We start from the raw sequence: 19,385 nt of genomic DNA on the forward strand, positions 1-19,385 counted from the left end.
CTTTGGTTTATCTCATCACTCCTCCTTCCCCCCCTTCCCTTTGAGGTTCATCAGTCTAACAACCAATGTGTACTTCTTTTTTTTTTTTAATCCTCACCCAAGGACATTTTTCCATTTTTTGTTCAGATAGAGTGGGAGGAAAGGAGAGGAAGAGAGAGAGAGAAACATCGATGTGAAAGTGACACATCGAGTGGTTGCCACCCGCACGACTCATCCAGGGCCGGGGACAAACTGCAACCAAGGTACATGCCCTTAGTGGGAACTGTACCCAGGTCTCTCTGGACCGCCGGCCGACGCTCTAACCACTGAGCAAAACCGGCCAGGGCAATGTGTACTTCTTAATCCCTTCCCATCTTGCAACCAACAAAAAATAATCTGTATCTATCAGTCTGTTTCTGTTCTGCTTGTTTATTTTATTTGTAAATTCAGTTGTTGATAGATATATATTTATTGCCATTTTACTGTTCATATTTTTTATCTTGTTGTACAAGAAGACCCATCAACATTTCATATAACGGGTTTGGTGGTGATGAACTCCTTTGGCTTTTTCTTGTTGGGAAATTCTTTATATGTCCATCTATTCTAAATGATAGCTTTGCAGGATAGAGTAATCTTGGTTGTAGGTCCTTGCTTTTCATCACTTTGAATATTTCTTGCCACTCTCTTCTGGCCTGCAAGATTTCTTTTGAGAAATCAGCTAACAGTCACATGGGAGCTCCCTTTTAGGTAATTAAGGGCTTTTCTCTTGCTGCTTTTAAGATTCTCACTTTGTCTTTAACCTTTTGCATTTTGATGATGATGTGTCTTGGTGTGGGCCTCTTTGGGTTCATTCATCTTGTTTGGGACTCTCTATGTTTTGTATGTCTGTTTCTTTCACCACGTTAGGAAAGTTTTCTCTCATTACTTTTTCAAATAGGTTTTCAGTTTCTGGCTCACTCTCCTCTCCTTCTGGCAAATGTTGGTACGTTTGAAGTTGTCCCAGAGGCTCCTTACACTATCCTCATTTTTTAGGGTGGTTGTTGTTATTATTATTATTATTATTATTTTGCTGTTCTGGTTGGGTGTGTTTTGCTTCCTTATATTCCAAGTTAATGGTTTGTTTCTTAGCTTCACCTACTCTATTATTAATTCCCTGTAAATTATTCTTTATTTCAGTTAGTGCATCCTTCATTTCTTTTTTTTCTTTTTTTATGCTCTTGAGGTCCTCACTAAGTTCCTTGAATATCCTTATAATCAGTGTTTTGAACTCTACATCTGTTAGATTGCTTATCTCCATTTCATTTAGTTCTTTTCCTGGAGTTTTGTTCTGTTCTTTTATTTGGGACCTGTTTCTTTGTCTCCTCATTTTCGCTGCCTCCCTGTGTTTGTTTCCATGTATTAAGTATAGTTGCTATGTCTCCTGGGCTTCCTAGGGTGGCCTGTTTAGTAGTAGGTGTCCTGTAGGGTCCAGTGGCACAGCCTCCCTGATCACCCCAGCTGGGCCCTCAGGGTACACCCCTCATGTGGACTGTACACTCTTCTGTTGTAACTGAGTCTAGATTATTGTTGGCACGTCAGTGGGAGGGATTTACTTGGGCTGATCAGTCACAAGGACTGGCTGTGCTCACTTACTCCTGACCTCTGACTACCTTGGAGAATTAGCTGTTCAGGGGCCCACCACACAGAGCAAGTCTTACTTCAGCAGGGCTCTGGTATTCACTGAGTTCATTCTTTGAATGTGTTGCTTGTGGAGGTGGTTGGGTGGTGGTGCTTTGACATGGTCTGAAGCTGTCCACTGAGTATACTGGCTCTGGGGCAAGGTCAGCCACTGCCTGTATTCTACCTGGGGCCACCAGGCATAAGCTACAAAGCGATCTGCAGATGGCTGCTTCTTGTGCTGCTCTTGGAGGTGCCCAGGCAAAGCCAAACTATGAACTAAAGCTGGCTGCTTTAATGCCAGGCCTGGGGCCACTTAATGAGAGGTATGGGGCTCACTGAGGCCACATGCTTCTTGTTTGAGAGAATTTAGGAAAATCTGAAGCAGGAGCCAAGACAGGCCAATCCTATGGTAAAGCCACCTGAAACAGCTTGGGTAGGCCCAAAAGTTGGTGGGGCAGGTTTCAGGGAATCACCAGGGCAGGGCAAATAGTGTGAGCCAGGTTGCTGGAGTCCCAGATATATTGTCCTTCTGCAGGCCCCATGGGAGAAGGGCTCATCAAAGGAACAATAGCCTCTGCCAGCAGGTCTGTCTGGGAGAAAGCTGCCTCTTCAACCTTCGCCCCGATGCCAAATAACTCAGTTCTTTCCCATATGTCTTTGGTGCCTTTCAAGCTGCCTCCCCCATGCTGGAGCCTGGAGGGAGCAGGTCCTAGTTAGTCCCTGCTTGGGCCCTTTAAGAGGAACTGCATGGGACTCCCGCAGCCTCAGCCTCAATTCCCACTGGTTTTTACAGCCAGAAGTTATGGGGACTTCTTTTCCTGGTACTGGAACCCTGAGCTGGGGGCCTTGTGTGGGACGAAGATCCCTCACTCATCAGGGAGGAGCTTCACAGGCATGGTATCCCTTCTGATTTATATCTGCCACACATGGGTGTTGGTACAGCCTCTCTGCGCCTTCTCCCCTCCTACCAGTCTCTCTCTGTGGATTAGTCTTTCATTTTGTAGTTTTAGAATTTCTATTCATCTTGGTGTCGGGCAGTTCTGAATGATGGTTGTTCTGTAGTTTAATTGTAATTTTGATGTCTATCACAGCTCTTTTATCCACTCATCTACTGATGGGTACTTGGGCTGCTTCCAAAGGAGACAAAATCATACAGTGGGGTAAAGATAGTTTATTCAATAAATAGTGTTGGGAAAATTGGTCAGATACATGCAAAAACATGAAACTAGACGCCTTCTTACACTGTATACAAGAATAAACTCAAAATGGATTAAAAACCCAAGTGTTAGACTCAAAACCATATCCTAGAAGAAAAGTAGACAGTAAAATCTTGGACATTTCTCATAGCAGAATTTTTTTCTGATACATATCTCCTGGGGCAAAGGAAACAAAAGGAAAAATAAACGAATGGGACTATATCAAAATAAATTTTTGCTCAGCAAAGGAAACCATTAAAATGAAAAGACAGCCCATCGTATAGGAGAACATATTTGTCAATATGTCTGATAAGGGCTTAATATCCACAATTTATAAGGAACTTATAACACGCAACACCAAAACAAGAGTCAAGTTAACAAATGGACAGCAGATCTGAATATACACTTCTCCAAAAAGGACATACAGATGGCCAACAGACATTAATCATTAGAGAGATTCCAATTAAAGCCACAGTTAGATATATCACCTCACACCTGTGAGAACAGCTATCATTAGTAAATCAAGAAACAAGTGCTGATGAGGATATGGAGAAAAGGGAACCCTTGTGCACTTTTGGTGGGAATGCAGACTGTTGCAGCCACTGTGGAAAGCAGTATGGAGTTATCTCAAAAAATTAAAAACGGAACTGCCTTACAATCCAGTAATTTCACTTCTGGGACTATATCCAAAGAAACCTGAAACCCTAATATGAAAAAATGTATGCACCCCTATGTTCTTTGCAGTGTTATTGATAATAGCCAGCAGTTTTTTTTCTCTTCTTAAATGTTCTGGTTCCTAATCTTTTGTTTGTAATATGCATTGAAAAAAAATCTTACAGCCTTGAGATTTTCTTTTCATTTTGTTATGGTAACTTTGGTTGAGCAGAGTTTCGTAATTTTAAAGTAGCCTAATATTTGTCCTTTTCTTTACACTTAGGCATTTTCTGCCTTAGGGAATCCATCTCTACCCCAAATTTAAAAAATAATGTTTTTATTTTTTTTTAAATATTAAAGTTTTGAGTTTTAGATTCAAGGTTTTAGTCCATCTATAATTTATTTTTGTGTACGGTATGAATTTTTTTTTACAACTGGGATTTTTTTTTATACTACAGATAGCATGGGGTAAAAGTAAGTACATGGTTGTGACTATGTGAAACAGTTTATTCTTGTATTATTGTTTATTAATTGTATTATTTTCCATACAATTATAAACTTACTTTTGCCACAGAATATATAAAAGGAATTGTTAAAACTCAATAATAAAAAGCCCCTAATCAAACTGAGCAAAAGACTTGAATAGGTCAATAAAAAAAAGACCTGAAACTGGCCAATAAGCACAGGGAATGGTGCTCAGAATTTTTAGTTACAAAGGAAATGATGATTAAAACCAAAGTGGCAGCGGAGTGAATGGAAGCTACACAGACCGTCTCCCGGACCAAACTGGATTACAGCTAAAATAAAGACAAATCATTGGGGAAAAGCAACAGAAAAGCAGCTTACGAGGATCATATAACCAAGGACACTGACTCGATCCTAGTAGGATTGTGGAAAGGCAACCCATTGTATGGGAGAGCATCATTGCCAATGATACATCAGATAAGGGGTTAATTTCCAAGAGTACTCATACAACTCAACAAAAGAAAGACAAAGAACCCAATTAAAAAATGGGCACAGGAGCTGAATAGACACCTCTTCAAACAGGAGATACAAAAGCCAAGAGACATATGAAAAAATGCTCAACATCACCAATCATCAGAGAGATGCAAATTGAAACAACAATGAGGTATCACCTCACACCTGTCAGAATGGCCGCCATCAACAAATTATCAAACAAGTGTTGGAGAGGGTGTGGAGAAAAGGGGACTCTAGTACACTGCTGGTGGGAATGTAGACTGGTGTAGCCACTATGGAAAACAATATGGTGTTTCGTCAAAAATTTAAAAATTGAACTTCATTTGACCCAGTGATCCCAGTTTTAGGAATAAACCCTAAGAAGCCTGAAACACCAATCAGAAAGAATATATGTACCCCCATGTTCATAACAGCACTATTTACAATAGCTAAGATCTGGAAACAGCCCAAGTGTCCATCAATAGATGAATGCATAAAAAAGCTGTGGTACATATACACAATGGAGTACTATGCAGCTGTAAGAAAGAAAGATTTCTTATCCTTTGAGATGACATGGAGGGACCCGAAAAGTATTATCCTAAGCAAAACAAGCCAAGCAGAAAACGACAAGTATCATATGATCTCACTTATTTGTGGAATATAATGAACATAACAGTCTGAGGAACAGGGTAGTAGTCCCAGAGACGTGGAAGTAGGGTACAGACTGACAACCCTCAGAAGAGGGGGTGTTGGGGATAGGGAAGACATAAACCACAGAACTTATATGCATGTACACATAACCAGTGGGCATGGACAACAAAGCTGGGGATGGGGTCGGGGGGATGTGGAAGAGGGTGTCATTGAGGTAAAAAAGGAGAAACATCTGTATGAAAAATAAAATTTAAAAAAATTTTGAGGGGAAAAAAAAACACACCACTGTGAGAGATTCAGCTGAGGGCTACAATCCAAGGCTCATCAAGTAACTGAGACTAATAGCCTCCAGGCAAAAAGTTAGAGGATAACTGAACCTTTCCAGGGCTTGAAAATCTACCCTGGAAAGTAAGACTTAACAGTGGTGTTGAACGTGGGTCCTGCCACACTCATCTAAACCCAACAGAGGGAGCCACAAACAGCAGAATGCCAAAGTGAAAATTTGGCAGGCTTCAAAACCCACTGAGACAGCCAAAATGGTGACACAACGAAACAAATCCCAAATGAAAGAACTAGAGAACTCTACTGAAGATGACATAAATGAAATGCACTTTAGCAAGTTATCAGAGTTAGAGTTCAGAGCCATGATCTTGAGGAAGCTCAACAGCATGAGTAAGGACATAAACATCATGAATAAAGATACAGAAACATTGAAAACCAACCAAGTGGAAATGAATAACACAACAGAAATAAACAATACATTGGAAGGAATAACCAGCAGAATATGAGGACTGGATCAGTGAATTAGAAGACAGAGTAGAAAAAAACAATCAATACGAAAACCAGAAGAAAAAAACAATTAAAAAACAGGAAGATAGCCCTGGCCGGTTTGGCTCAGTGGTTAGAGTGTCGGCCTGCGGTCCAGAGAGACCTGGGTTTGGTTCCCACTAAGGGCACATACATCGGTTGCAGTTTGTCCCCGGCCCTGGTTGGGTTGTGTGGGTGGCAACCACTCGATGTGTCTTTCTCACGTTGATGTTTCTCTCTCTTTCTCTTCCTCCTACTCTATCTGAACAAAAAATGGAAAAATATCCTCGGATGAGGATAAAAAACAAACAAACAGGAAGATAGCTTAAGAGAACTGTGGGACAACTGGAAATGTAACAACGTTTGCATCATAGGAGATGCAGAAGAAGAAATTGAGCAAGGGTTAAAGAATATATTTGAAGAAATAGTGACAGAAAACTTCCATAAGTTGGTGGGTGAAGGAAGAAGGCATTCAACTTCAAGAAGCAAAGAGAGCCCCAAGTAAGAAGACCCAAACAAGCCCATACCAAGACACATAGTAATTAAAATCCCAAAAATTAAAGACAGAGAGAGAATCCTAAAAGCAGCAAGATATAAGCAACAGGTTACCTACAAAGGAACCCCCATAAGGCTGTCCTCTGACTTCTCCACATAAATATACAGGCCAGAAGGGAATGGCATGAGATAATCAAGGTCATGAAAAACAAGGATCTGACTCCAGCAAGGCTATCATTCAAAATAGAAGGTGAAATAAAGAGCTTTTCAGACTAAATAAAAGGCTAAGGGAATATATTTGCACCAAACCAGCACTGCAAGAAATGTTAAAAGGACTGCTGTAATTAGTAGAAATGGGAAGAAAAATATAACCACAATAAAGCAAAATGACAATGAATAAGTACATATCAATAATTAACCTTAAATGTATATGGAATGAAGTCCCTGATCAAAAGACACAGAGTAGCTGATTGGATAAGAAAGCATGACTCACATATATGTTGTTTACAAGAGACCCACCTCATAACAAAAGACATAGGTTGAAAGTGAAGGGATGGAAAAAAATTTTTTCACGGAAACAGAAAGGAAAAAAATGCTGGGATAGAAATACTTATATCTGATAAAATAGATTTCAAAATGAAGGCCATAACTAGAGACAGAGAAGGCTACTACATAAAATTGAAGGCATCCATCCAACAGGAAGATATAACCTTGGTAAACATATATGCACCCAATATAAAGCACCAAAATACATTAAAAATCTTTTGGAGGACTTCAAAGGAGAAATTGACAGCAATACAATCATAGCAGGGGACTTCAACACCCCACTGCCATCTCTGGATAGATTCTCTAGACAAAAAATAAACAAGGAAACAGACTCTAAATGAAGCACTAGATCAAATGGATTTAATAGATATCTACAGAAAATTACACCCCCAAACTGCAGAATTCTCATTCTCAAGTGCACATGGGACATTCTCAAAGATAGACCACATGTTAGGACACAAACTCTCTCCAAGTTCAAGAAGACTGAAATCATATCAAGCATCTTCTCAGATCACAATGGCATGAAACTAGAAATCAACTGCAACAAAACATGCAAAGACATCTGAAAACATGGAGGCTAAATAGCATGTTATTAAACGATGAATGAGTTACCATGAAGATCAAGGAAGAAATTAAAAACTTCCTGCAAACCAATGAAAATGAACAACACAAAATCTGTGGGATGCAGTGAAAGCAGTTCTGAGAGGGAAGCTCATAGCACTACAGGCCTGCCTCAAGAAACAAGAAAAATTTCTAATTGACTTATCTAACCTCACAACTTAAGGAACTAGAATGCCAACAAAAAGAAAACCCCAGAGCAAGTAGAAGAAAGGAAATAGTAAAAATCAGAGCAGAAATAAATGACCTAGAGGCCAAAAAGACAACTCAAAGGATCAATGAACAAAGAACTGGTTTTTGGAAAAGATAAACAAGATTGATGGACCCTTAGCTAGACTCACCAAGAAAAAAAGAGAACCCAAATACACAAAATCAGAAATGAAAGAGTTAAGTAACAAATGACACCACAGATATACAATGGGTCATTAACAAATACTTGAACAATTATACAGAAATAACTTGGACAATCTAAGCTAAATGGACAAATTTTTAGAAACACACAGTCTCCCAAAACTGAACCGGGAAGAGATGGAAATTTAAACAGACCAATAACAACTAGGAAATGGAAGATGTAATTAAGACTCTCCCAGCAATAAAAACCCCAGGTTCAGACAGCTTCAAAGGGGCATTTTACCTAACGTTCAAAGAAGAACTAACACCCATTCTCCTCAAACTATTCCAAAAAATTCAAGAAGAAGGAAGACTTCCAAACTCGTTTCATAAAGCCAGCATAATTTTAATTCTAAAACCAGAAAAACATACTCCAGAAAGAAAACTATAGGCCCATATCCCTGATGAAAATAGATGCCAACAACTTGAACAAAATGTTAGCAAATTGGATTCTGCAATACATTAAAAAGGTTACTCACCATGACCAAGTGGTATTCATCCCACGGATGCAAGGCTGGTACAATATTCGCAAATCAATAAATGTGATACACCACGTAAACAAAATGAAAGATAAAAACCACACGATCATATTAATAGATGCTGAAAAAGCATTTGACAAAATCCAGCACCCATTTCTTATGAAAACGGTCAGCAATGTGGGAATAGAGGGATCATATCTCAACATAATAAAGGCCATATTTGAAAGACCTACAGCCAACATCATACTCAATGGGCAGAAACTAAAAGCATTTCCCTTAACAGAAACAAAACAGGGATGCCCACTTTCGCCACTCTTATTTAACATAGTACTGGAAGTCTTAACCACAGCAGTCCAACATGAAAAAAATAAATAAAAGAGATCCCAATTGGAAAGGTGGAAGTGAAACTGTCATTATTCGCAGATGACATGATAATTGTACATAGAAAACCCTAAAAACGCCATAACAAATCTGCTAGATTTAATAAACAAGTTTAGCAAGGTAGCAGGATACAAAATTCACATCAAGTAGTCGACGGCATTCTTATACACCAATAATGAACTCACAGAAAGACAAACTAAAAAGCAGTTACATTTACCATTGAGGCAACAAAATTAGGATACTTAGGAATAAACTTAACCAAAGAAGTAAAGGACCTGTTTGCAGAAAACTACAGGACATTGAAAAAAGAAATAGAGGAAGATGTAAGAAAGTGGAAGCACATACATTTTTCATGGATTGGAAGAATTAACATCATTAAAATGTCCATACTATCCAAAGCAATCTATAGATTCAGTGCAATCCCCATCAAAATACCAATGACATATTTCACAGAACTAGAATAAATACTTCAAAAGTTCATATGGAACCAAAAAAGACCCCGAACAACCATAGAAATCTTGAAAAAGAAGGACAAAGTAGGTGGGATTACAGTACTGGATATCAGGTTATACTGTAATCAAAACAGCCTGTTACTGGCACAAGAACAGGCATATAGATCAATGGAATAGAACAGAGAAACCAGAAATGGACCCAAGACATTATGCTCAATTAATATTTGACAAAGGTGGCAAGGCATACAGTGGAGTAAAGACCGCCTCTTTAATAAATGGTGTTGGGAAAACTGAGCAGCTACATTGAAAAAAATGAAACTAGACCATCAGCTTACACCATACACAAGAATAAACTCAAAATGGATAAAAGACTTAAATGTGACTCATTAAACCATAAAAATCCTAGAAGAAAATGTAAGCAACAAAATTTCAGACATCATGCACAGCAGAGTTTTCACTGATACATCACTTTAGGCAACAGAAACAAAGGAGAAAATGAACACATGGGACTACATCAAACTAAAATGCTTCTGCACAGCAAAAGAAACAACCATTAAAATGGAAAGGGAACCTACTGTATGGGAGAGCATAATTGCCAATGATACATCAGATAAGGACTTAATTTCCAAAATATATGGAGTGCTCATACAATTCAACAAAAGGAAGACAAAGAACTCGATTAAAAAATGGGCAGAGGCCTAAATAGACACCTCCAAACCAGACATACAAATGGCCAAGAGACCTATGAAGAAATGTTCAACATCACTAATCGTCAGAGAGATGCAAAGTAAAACAACTGTGAGGTAATTCCTCACACCTGCCAGGATGGCCGCCATCAACAAATCATCAAACAAGTATTGGCATGGTTGTGGAGAAAAGGGGACTCTAGTACACTGCTGGTGAGAATGCAGACTGGTGTAGCCACTATGGAAAACACTATGGTGTTACCTCAAAAATTAAAATTGATCTGTCATTTGACCCAGTGATCTTACTTGTAGTAATATACCCTAAGAAGCCTGAAACACCAATCAGAAAGAATATATGTACCCCCATGTTCATAGCAGCACTATTTATAATAGCTAATTTCTGAAAACAGCCCAAGTGTCCATCAATAGATGAGTGGATAAAAAAGCAGTGATACATACATACAATGGAATACTATGCACCTGTAAGAAAGAAAGATCTCTTATTTTCTGAGAAAATATTGAGGGACCTTGAGAGTATTGTGCTAAGTGAAATAAGCCAATCAGAGAAAGACAAATACCACATGATCTCACTTATTTGTAGAATATAATGAACAAGGTGGGCTGATGAACGAAATAGACCCAGAGAGATAGAAAGGAGTATGGGTCAGACTGACAATCCTTAGAACAAGGGGGCCGGGGGGATGGATGAGGTGAACCAAAGGACTTATATGCATGTATGCATAACCAATGGACATATACAACAATTCTAGGGGAGCGGGAAAGGGTGGGATGGGGAAAAGGGGGGGAAGGAGAAAAAATAAAAATAAAACGACAGTGAGATGGCATTAAACACACACACAGAATGGCTAAAATAAGAAGTTATAACTTATGCTGCCAAAGATGTAGATCAACTAGAACTCTTGAATGTTGCCTATGAGAATATAAAATGACACATAACACTTAGTAAAACTGAATTTTTATAGAGTTAAACTTTCACCAACCTTGGATCCAGCTATCCCACTTTAGTCATTTACTCAAGAGAAATGTATATGTTTGCACAGAAGACTTGTATATAAATTTTTACAGAGACTTTATTCAAAATAACCCAAACTAGAAACAACCGAAATGTTCATCAACGGAGAAATGGATAAGCAAATTGTGGTTTATTCATACAATGGAATACTACTCAATAATAAAGAAGGAACAAATTATTTACTTTTTGTCTAATAAAGTTTTATTTTTCAAAATGTACAGTGGTGGGACCTGTTGTTCATGCATCTTCAGCAGCTGAGGCATCCCCACCTTTGGTGTGTTTGGTGTAAATTACTTGAGTTCTGTCCTTTGAAACTAGTTTAATCAACCCTTTACTAAGGAGCTCCTGAAGGGCTGCTCTGCCCAAGGAATCTCGGATCTTCAGTCTCAAAAACAATAGCCAGGGTGATGAGCTTATAGTTGAGAATTTACTCAGAGAGTTTGTCTTATGTTGCTTTGTCAAACAAGTCTAGTTTATTGAGCTTGTCTCAAACATTGCCTTTGGACCACTTCTTTTTGGCTTTACCCCCAGATTTGTTCACTGGGTCTTTGTCTTTCTTGGCCAGCTTCCCAGCATCTTTCTTCTTGTCATCCTTGGGTGGCATAGTGAAATTCCAGGAGCAGCTGCCTCAAGAATATGGTGGATGAAAGGAAAAAGAAGAAATCATTGATCCTGTCAATAGCAAGAATGAATCTCACTTTTATATGAAAATCAAAGACAGGCAAAACTAAACTATGGTGGTAGAAATCCTAACAGTGGTTTCCTATGGGATAGTGGGAATTCACTGTAATGGGGCTCATGAAAACTTTCCAGTGTTGGAAATTTTTAATATTTTGATTGGAGTGTTGGTTACATAGGTATATTTGTTTGTCAAAACTTAACAATTTGAGCATTTTACTGTATGTCAGTTTTTCACCTTGATTTAAAAAAATTGGAAACATGGATGCTGTTGAAATCCCCTTTTCCATATTTTAATTTTTTTTAATCCTCACCCAAGGATATTTTTACACTTGTCTTCAGACAGAGTGGGAGGGAAGAGAGAGACAGAGACAGAGACAGAGACAGAGAAACATTGATATGAGAGAGACACATCAATTGGCTGCCACCTGCATGACCCCAACTGGGGCTGGGGACTAACTACAACTGAGGTGCATGCCCTTGGCCAAAATTGAACCTGGGACTCCTTGGTCCACAGGCTGATGCTCTAACCGCTGAGCCAAACCAGCCAGGGCCTTTTCCATATTTTAATTGAAAAGTACCATTGCTTTCTGCACTGATTATCTTGTGACATTGTCATTATTTTTATTGGACACTAACATCTGGATTACATTTTCATAATTATGGGGGCATAAATGGGATTGATTTTTGCTACTTGTACAAAAATCCAAAGGCTAGTCAAGCTCTATTGCTTTAATTCCATTTTATGTTTCCAGTCAGTACTGTGTTTTAATTTGTAGATTTCAAAAATTTTATACTTGTATAAATATCACTTAACATTTGTCAACATAATCTTTAGGTGTTAGAGTGAACCCCTGTTATATTAATTTTTTATTAGCACTATTCAGTTAGCATTTGTTGAACCTAATAATTTATATCAAGCTGTGTTCTAGGCACTGGGGATACAATAGTGATGCAGACAGACAAGGAAGGACCCTGCCCTTACAGAGTTTATAGTCTAGTGTGGGAGGAAAATAAAGATAATATACTAGATACCTTTAGATAGCACTGCTTGCTGTGAAGAAAATGAGACAGGATGATGTAATTGAGAGGAACTGGAGGGAGCTACTGTAAGTGTTCATAAAAAGACTTCTCAAGGAGGAACATATGAGCTGAGCTGGAAGAGCAGGAACAACTTCATTCTGTGAAGATATGAGGAAGATTTCTATAACTGTACTTTTATGATTTCTATAACTGTACTTTTATGATTAGGCCAACCGTAATCACATCCCCTGATTCTTTTATCAGTTCTTCATTTCAAGGCCCTTACTTATATTTCTCTTAATAATACTTATTCTGGGTCTATTTTGTTGTGACTTTATGGCTGGTTTGGCTCAGCAGTTGGAGCGTTGGCCTGTGGACCAGAGAGTGCTGGGTTTGGTTCCTGCTAGGGGCACGAACCAAAAAAAAAGACAGTTTGAACTCAAGCTTTTGGCTTTCCTGATACTGTTAGTAATTTAGTCAGTATTGTTCACTAATGTTCTATTGAATTAAATCTTCCCTTTGAACATATTTGACCACATAAATTTAGAAGAAACAGTATTAGCATATGCAGAAACAGAGATTGAAGTTCTGTAGTTTTGACAACAGCCTTCATATATCCCACTCCTCTTCTGAACCACATGGTAAAAATCTTAAAGCTATTTGAGAGTCTTCCTCCTGCACTGTTATTGCGTCAACTCTGTTTAGTTTTATAAGCTTAGCTACCTTAGGACTCTTCTAGCTGAAACTGTGGTTTTCTTTCTGTTCCTAAGAGGACATTTTTGGTAAAGTTCCCATGAATTAAAAAGTGGAGAATCACCCTGGCCAGTGTGGCTCAGTTGGTTGAACATCGTCCTATGCATTGAAAGGTTGTTGGTTTGATTCCGTCAGGGCACATGCCTAGGTTGTGGGCTTAATCCCTGGTTGGGGTATGTACAGGATGCAACTGATTGATGCTTTTCTCTCACATCAGTGTTTTTCTCTGCCTCTCTCTCCCTTCCTCTCTAAAATCAATAACAGCATATTTTTAAAAAATTAAATAAAATAAAAATTTAAAAAGTGGAGAATGAAGTTCATAAGCAAAAGTAAGCAGGAGTGGTTTTTCCCTTATGTAATAGTTATATTTTATTACTGTGATATTTTAAAGTACCAGTTATATTTGAGGAGTTTGGTTCATGAATAGAATGAATGAACAGATGACTTTTTTTAGTGCTCTTTAAAGCTGGCACTTTCTAAAAGCTCAAGTGTCTATACTTCATCTCACTCTCTACTCTACCTCCAGTCATGCTTCATTATGTCTAGGTTGGTTGGACATCTGATCGTATGCTGTATAATCAAAAAAGAAGAAGAAAATTGGTCCCTCAGATGCCTACCTCTCAAACAGTTTCCATCATCTCCAATCAAAAGTACTCGGAGAACATGGCTTGTAATCTGTGTCTCCTTAGGACCAAGATTGGGAAGCTTTGGAGTGTGGCCTCCAACTGTGGTTCGGTACTAGTGCCCCAGAGCCCCTTCAGAGGCTCAATGTGTCTGGCAACAAACTCAAAGGTTCACGGGACAGTGGCAACTAGAATATCTCTTAAGTACTAATAAAAGTGATCAAAGCTCATCATCTTTTAACAAAAATATAGAAAGTAAGTGGTCATTTTCAGTGTCAGGAATTAAACATGTATTAAAAAGTTTGAAAGTCATGTTAGGTTAATTAGCAAAGTATTTCATGTTTGTTGTTTATTTGTTTTTCTGCTATTGATCTTTTTAAAAAGTTAATTTTTTGGTTCAAGGATGAGCCTTATTTCTCTTAACTTTTGAAGTGTGGGCATAAGAGAAATGAATTTATTCTGAGCTAAGTATTTACTCAGCTTAAATGGGATGATGAGGGCCAGAAGGAAGAAGAGAAGCCAAGGAAAGAGCTAGACAAAAAAAGAGGGAAAAAAGAATTTGAATCAAAAAGGGAAATTTTAGCTAAAACGGGGGTTACATCAGCCTCTGAACCTGAAGAGGAAGGAGATGATCAAGAAGGCGGAAAGAAGAGAAAAGGCGGAAGAAACTTTTAGACTCTCATAGGAACATGCTGAAAGGCCAACATAAGAAAGGAGCAGCAGCCCTGGCTGGTTTGGCTCAGCGGTTAGAGCGTCGGCCTGCGGTCCCGAGAGACCTGGGTTCGGTTCCCGCTAAGGGCACGTACCTCGGTTGCAGTTTGTCCCCGGCCCTGGTTGGTCGTGCGGGTGGCAGCCACTCGATGTGTCCCTTCACGTCGATGTTTCTCTCTCTCTTCCTCTCTCTCCCTCCCTCTCTATCTGAACAAAAAAAAAAAAAAAATGTCCTTGGGTGAGGATAAAAAAAAGAAAGGAGCAGCAGATAGAAAATGCAAGCAAGAGGAACAATGGAAACTGAGCCTAAAACATGTAATCTCCAGTAATAAAAAAGATATCTCATTTTGGGCTCAAAGGATTAATCCTGTTAACTGAAAAGAAAATATAAGTGGAGCAAACAAGAAATATAGACCTTGAGATAGACTCATTGGAATGAATTTCCAACCCCCCCACCCCCTTTGATGGAAGAATGTTCTAAATTCTAAATTGAGGACTACATTAATGGCCTTATTACTGTGTTTTGGTTGTTAAATTTCCAGTAACGTACATACTACATTCCAAGATCGGCAAAAAAAAATGAAGTTGGGTGTATTAAAATTAGAATTAACTGAAAAGATGGTGGTTGTACATTATTTAATTTAGAAATATATAAATTAATATTGTTTTGAAGATAAGTGTTAAACTGGAATAGCTATTGTACATAGAATGGGGCAGTTTTGCCTTTCCCTTGACGTTCCTTTGTTTAATTCTTTAGAATCTTGATTTTTTTTTTTTTAATCTTGAGAGATTAAACAACCTTGTTAAGAACACAAAAATGAAACTGTAACCAAACTTTTAAAATAAAGTTTAAAAAACATAATAAAGCAGTAAAATAAATGGGACAAGGAGCTCGCTCTGTTTACTTCCCAGAGTTTATTGATTCATGCTGCAGGTATTTACTTGGCTCTGCTTCACCAGGCACTGCTTAGGCTTAAGGCACAAAGAAGTGGGAAGATAAGCAGGTCGTGCAGGCACTATTGGAGTCACAGGTGTGAAAGAGTTAGGAATAGAGAGGCTCAGTTTATTTCAAGTCATGGAGCATTTTTCTTAAGATCAATCTAGTGGAATATGGTTTAGGAACTGAAGGGATTTCTGGTTAGACAAATGTGAAGATATTCGCAGGAACACAGAACTCAGTATTCCACTGAAATGGCATTTGGGAGAAAGTAAAAACTATGTAAATGTTTCTGTACTTTTCCTTGAGGATTCACTAAGGTCTTAGGATGAATCTCTTTAAACTGTTAGTAACTTAGTATGTTCTTAAGTCATATTTCATGTTTCACCAGGTAGATTATACATTTCCTACTAATATTGGTTTTTGTTTTTTTGTTGTGTGTGTGTTTGTATAAATACATTCACAGAATATTTATAGATAGGAAACTCGGAAGGTGGAAATCAAGAGTCTGAGAAAACTTAATTTGACTTGTCACATTTGAAAACATCATTTGTTGTTCTGGCTGGGTGGCTCAGTTGTTTGGAGCGTCATTCTGTACAGCAAAAGGTGGCAGGGCACATACCCATGTTGCAGGTTTGATCCCTAGTCAGGGCAACCGATCAATGGCTTTCTTTCACATTGATGTTTCTCTTTCTCTCTCTCTCTGTCTGTCTGTCTTCCTGCCCACCCCCTTCCCCTTCCTCTCTCAAATCAATAAAAAACATACTTGGGTGATGATTTTTTTTTTAAGTCTATTATTATTTTTTGCACTGCTGTTTGCTTTGTATATGTTAAAATATTAAAATTGGTAACATTAGCTCACAATAAATAAACGTCAATCTTTTATATTTGAATAGTAATTTATAGTTTACAGGCACTTTCGATAATGTTCATATTTTTTTCTTCAAACCCCCCCTCCCCCGAAAGAAGGAAGACAGGCAGGTCTTAACTTTTCATATTTTATAAGTTGAGAGTTTAAGTTAGAGTGACATGATTCATCCAAGGTTTCACAGAAGGTAACAGGGCCAGTTGTGGATGGAATCTTAGCCTCCTGATTCCAGTTGGTCCCCTGCCCTGGGTCTCAGCCTTTATCAGCAGTGCCCTTCTTCACCTTCCTCCTGTTCCCTTCCCTGTACTGAGGTTCCTGAGAGAGAATACCAGGCATACCCTGCCAAGCTGTACATTGCTTTATTTCCAGCAAGGCTACCACCCTTGGTAGCTAGACTAAAAAATCCAGAAAAAATGTGAAGGTTACTATTAGCTTGCCAAAAGATTTTGCAGGAAATGTGTTTCATCCCTACAAGTGGATATGGAAGAATATGTATATGAGGAACTGGGTTTTTGGTAATTGTTGTCAAGACCCAGTGTTTACCTTGGCTACTGCATATCACTTGCCTAGTGCAGCTGTCTTCTTAATTGCCTGATCTGTGCCCCATTTACTGTTGGGAAATGGAAATCACAGTCACATAACCTGTCTGCCCACAATTTAAAAATTGATATAATTTCTGGCAAAAATATAAAGGAGAAATAAAGGAAAGCAATTTATAGTAAGTAAAATGTATTTTGGTAATATGTGCATGAATATATACGTAAGACTTAATGTAGTTAGATTTTCCCACTTACATGAGAAATCTCTAAGAATAAGTAGTGGCATTGCTGCATTGACATGATTTTTTGAAATGATGTACATCTTTTAGTAAAATTGCAAACAAAACAAAATACAACCTCCCCATGCCAGATTCCTTTAATTTATGTTGTAGTTGTGTTGTGGAAAATTTGATGTGTATTAAAACTGTATAAAATAATCGTGTTTATATAAAACAGTGTTCAGATCTAGGCTCAGATTGTTATATTATAAACTGACTTTTTTACCAACGTGAATGTCCAGTGGGATATTTGAAAGTAGAACAGGACAAAAATTGTGGGATTCAAAACAGTTCTTTGTTGTACAGGACTATCCTGTATGTTGTCTACTAAATGCCAAGGATGTGTTCTGAATTATTGTGACAGTGAAATAATTGCCCCCACAAATTCAAGTGCACCTTTTAGGTAGCATGCCACTTGTGTTGAAAATCTCTACCTTAAATACTTCAGAAGGACACGGAAACCTAAGGGACCCAACATTTCAAACCAGAAGCTTGTAGTGCTGTGATATCATTGTCCAGAGAGGCTAGAGAGAAAGAGAAAGTTTACTCTGTTTTTCCCCAAGGCTGAGATACGTTTTTTGCCTTCATCTTGCTTTTAGCAGCCTGCATTATTCCTATCCTGAATTCCTGTGGTTGAAGTTTTTTGCATCCCCTCCATTCCCTGTCCTTGTAACTTTCTGGGGAGGCTTTCTTTAGACTAGGTTCTGAACCAATGTGTAAAATGAATTAGAAAGTGTCCAAGAAAATGGAAGGAAGTGTTAACATATGTAACGTATAGTTTACCCAATGAAAGGCTTTTATGTAAGTAATTTGTGACTTTGCAAATATATGGCTAAATTATTTTGCTATAGAAATTATGAGCATTTTATCTCTTGATTAATTTGGAGGATATACGTTTGCTATAAACTATATATAATTTAATATAAATATATATAAATAAAATAGAATATATATAATATTTTGAAAATTGGATTTGTGAATTATTTCACAAAGTTAATCTTGAATAACAATGGAAATCAATATGGAAGAAACTACTTGACTATTATTGTGACTTCAGGAATCAATATTTTTGCTTTCTCTGTGTTTTATGAGGCAGCATTTTGGTGCTAGATGTACCTAGGTTCAAATTTTCCAGCTCTGCCACAGGATGGTTGTGTGATCTAAAGCAAGTTAATCATATCTCTGAGTCTTACTGTAAATTGCCCTCATCATTAATATGGTGATGCTGATATTTAATAGCACAGTTGCAGACACTAATGTAGAACATCTGACACAGTTTTCTCCTAGTACTTGTTCCAATAGATTTATATTTTTCATGAGTATAACCATAGTGCTGATAACAATTTTAACTTTTTTCACTTGACCTATTTCCATAATGTAAATAATTTGTATAATTACTGTTTTGAAAATATTAAAGTATTAAAAGTATTATAATAGGCCCATGATATTCTGTCACTAAATATACTGTGTAGTATATGATGTCCTTTATGTAAATAATATGGACAATAAACTTACCTGCTTCTCTCAAGAAATAAAGTTTTTAAAAACCTCACCTCTTAAGATAACTAAAACCCAATCCAAAAAGAAACAGCAGAGCTGAGTTGAGTTGGGAGTGGGCCCATGTTAAGCTTACTAGTTGAGTGGTACATTCCCACACAGTCTGAAATTGCAGCCTTCAATATACAGATTTGTATGCCATGGACCTTGGGGTTACACAAAAATTGTTGAAACCACATATCTTAAATCTGAAAATATCAAGGATGTATTGTCCTTCACTTAGTAATGATTTCAGTATACATGAGCATTTTAAATTTTGTTTCTCAATTTTTTTTATTGTGGAAATAATGCTGCTGAATTGTTATATACATGCATTGGTTTTTCTTTCTCTAGTGGTATTTCTTTAGGGTAAATCTCTAAAAGTAGAATTACTCTATTAAAGGCCACAACCTTTTTTTTTTTTTTTTTTTTTTTTTTAAGAGGGAGAGGGGAGAG

General features: G+C 37.8%; 1 protein-coding gene and 1 pseudogene across 1 annotated transcript in view; one reads left to right on the top strand and one right to left on the bottom strand.

Annotated features, from left to right (window-relative positions):
- PRKAR2B (protein kinase cAMP-dependent type II regulatory subunit beta) overlaps positions 1 to 19,385 on the top strand; it is a 187,327-nt gene that overhangs the window by 25,389 nt on the left and 142,553 nt on the right. The gene's annotated exons all lie outside the window — the stretch shown is intronic.
- Positions 11,221 to 11,587, bottom strand: LOC118620112 (annotated as a pseudogene).

This window comes from Molossus molossus, unplaced genomic scaffold, assembly GCF_014108415.1.
Source record: "Molossus molossus isolate mMolMol1 unplaced genomic scaffold, mMolMol1.p scaffold_m16_p_7, whole genome shotgun sequence".
NCBI classification, from domain to species: domain Eukaryota; kingdom Metazoa; phylum Chordata; class Mammalia; order Chiroptera; family Molossidae; genus Molossus; species Molossus molossus.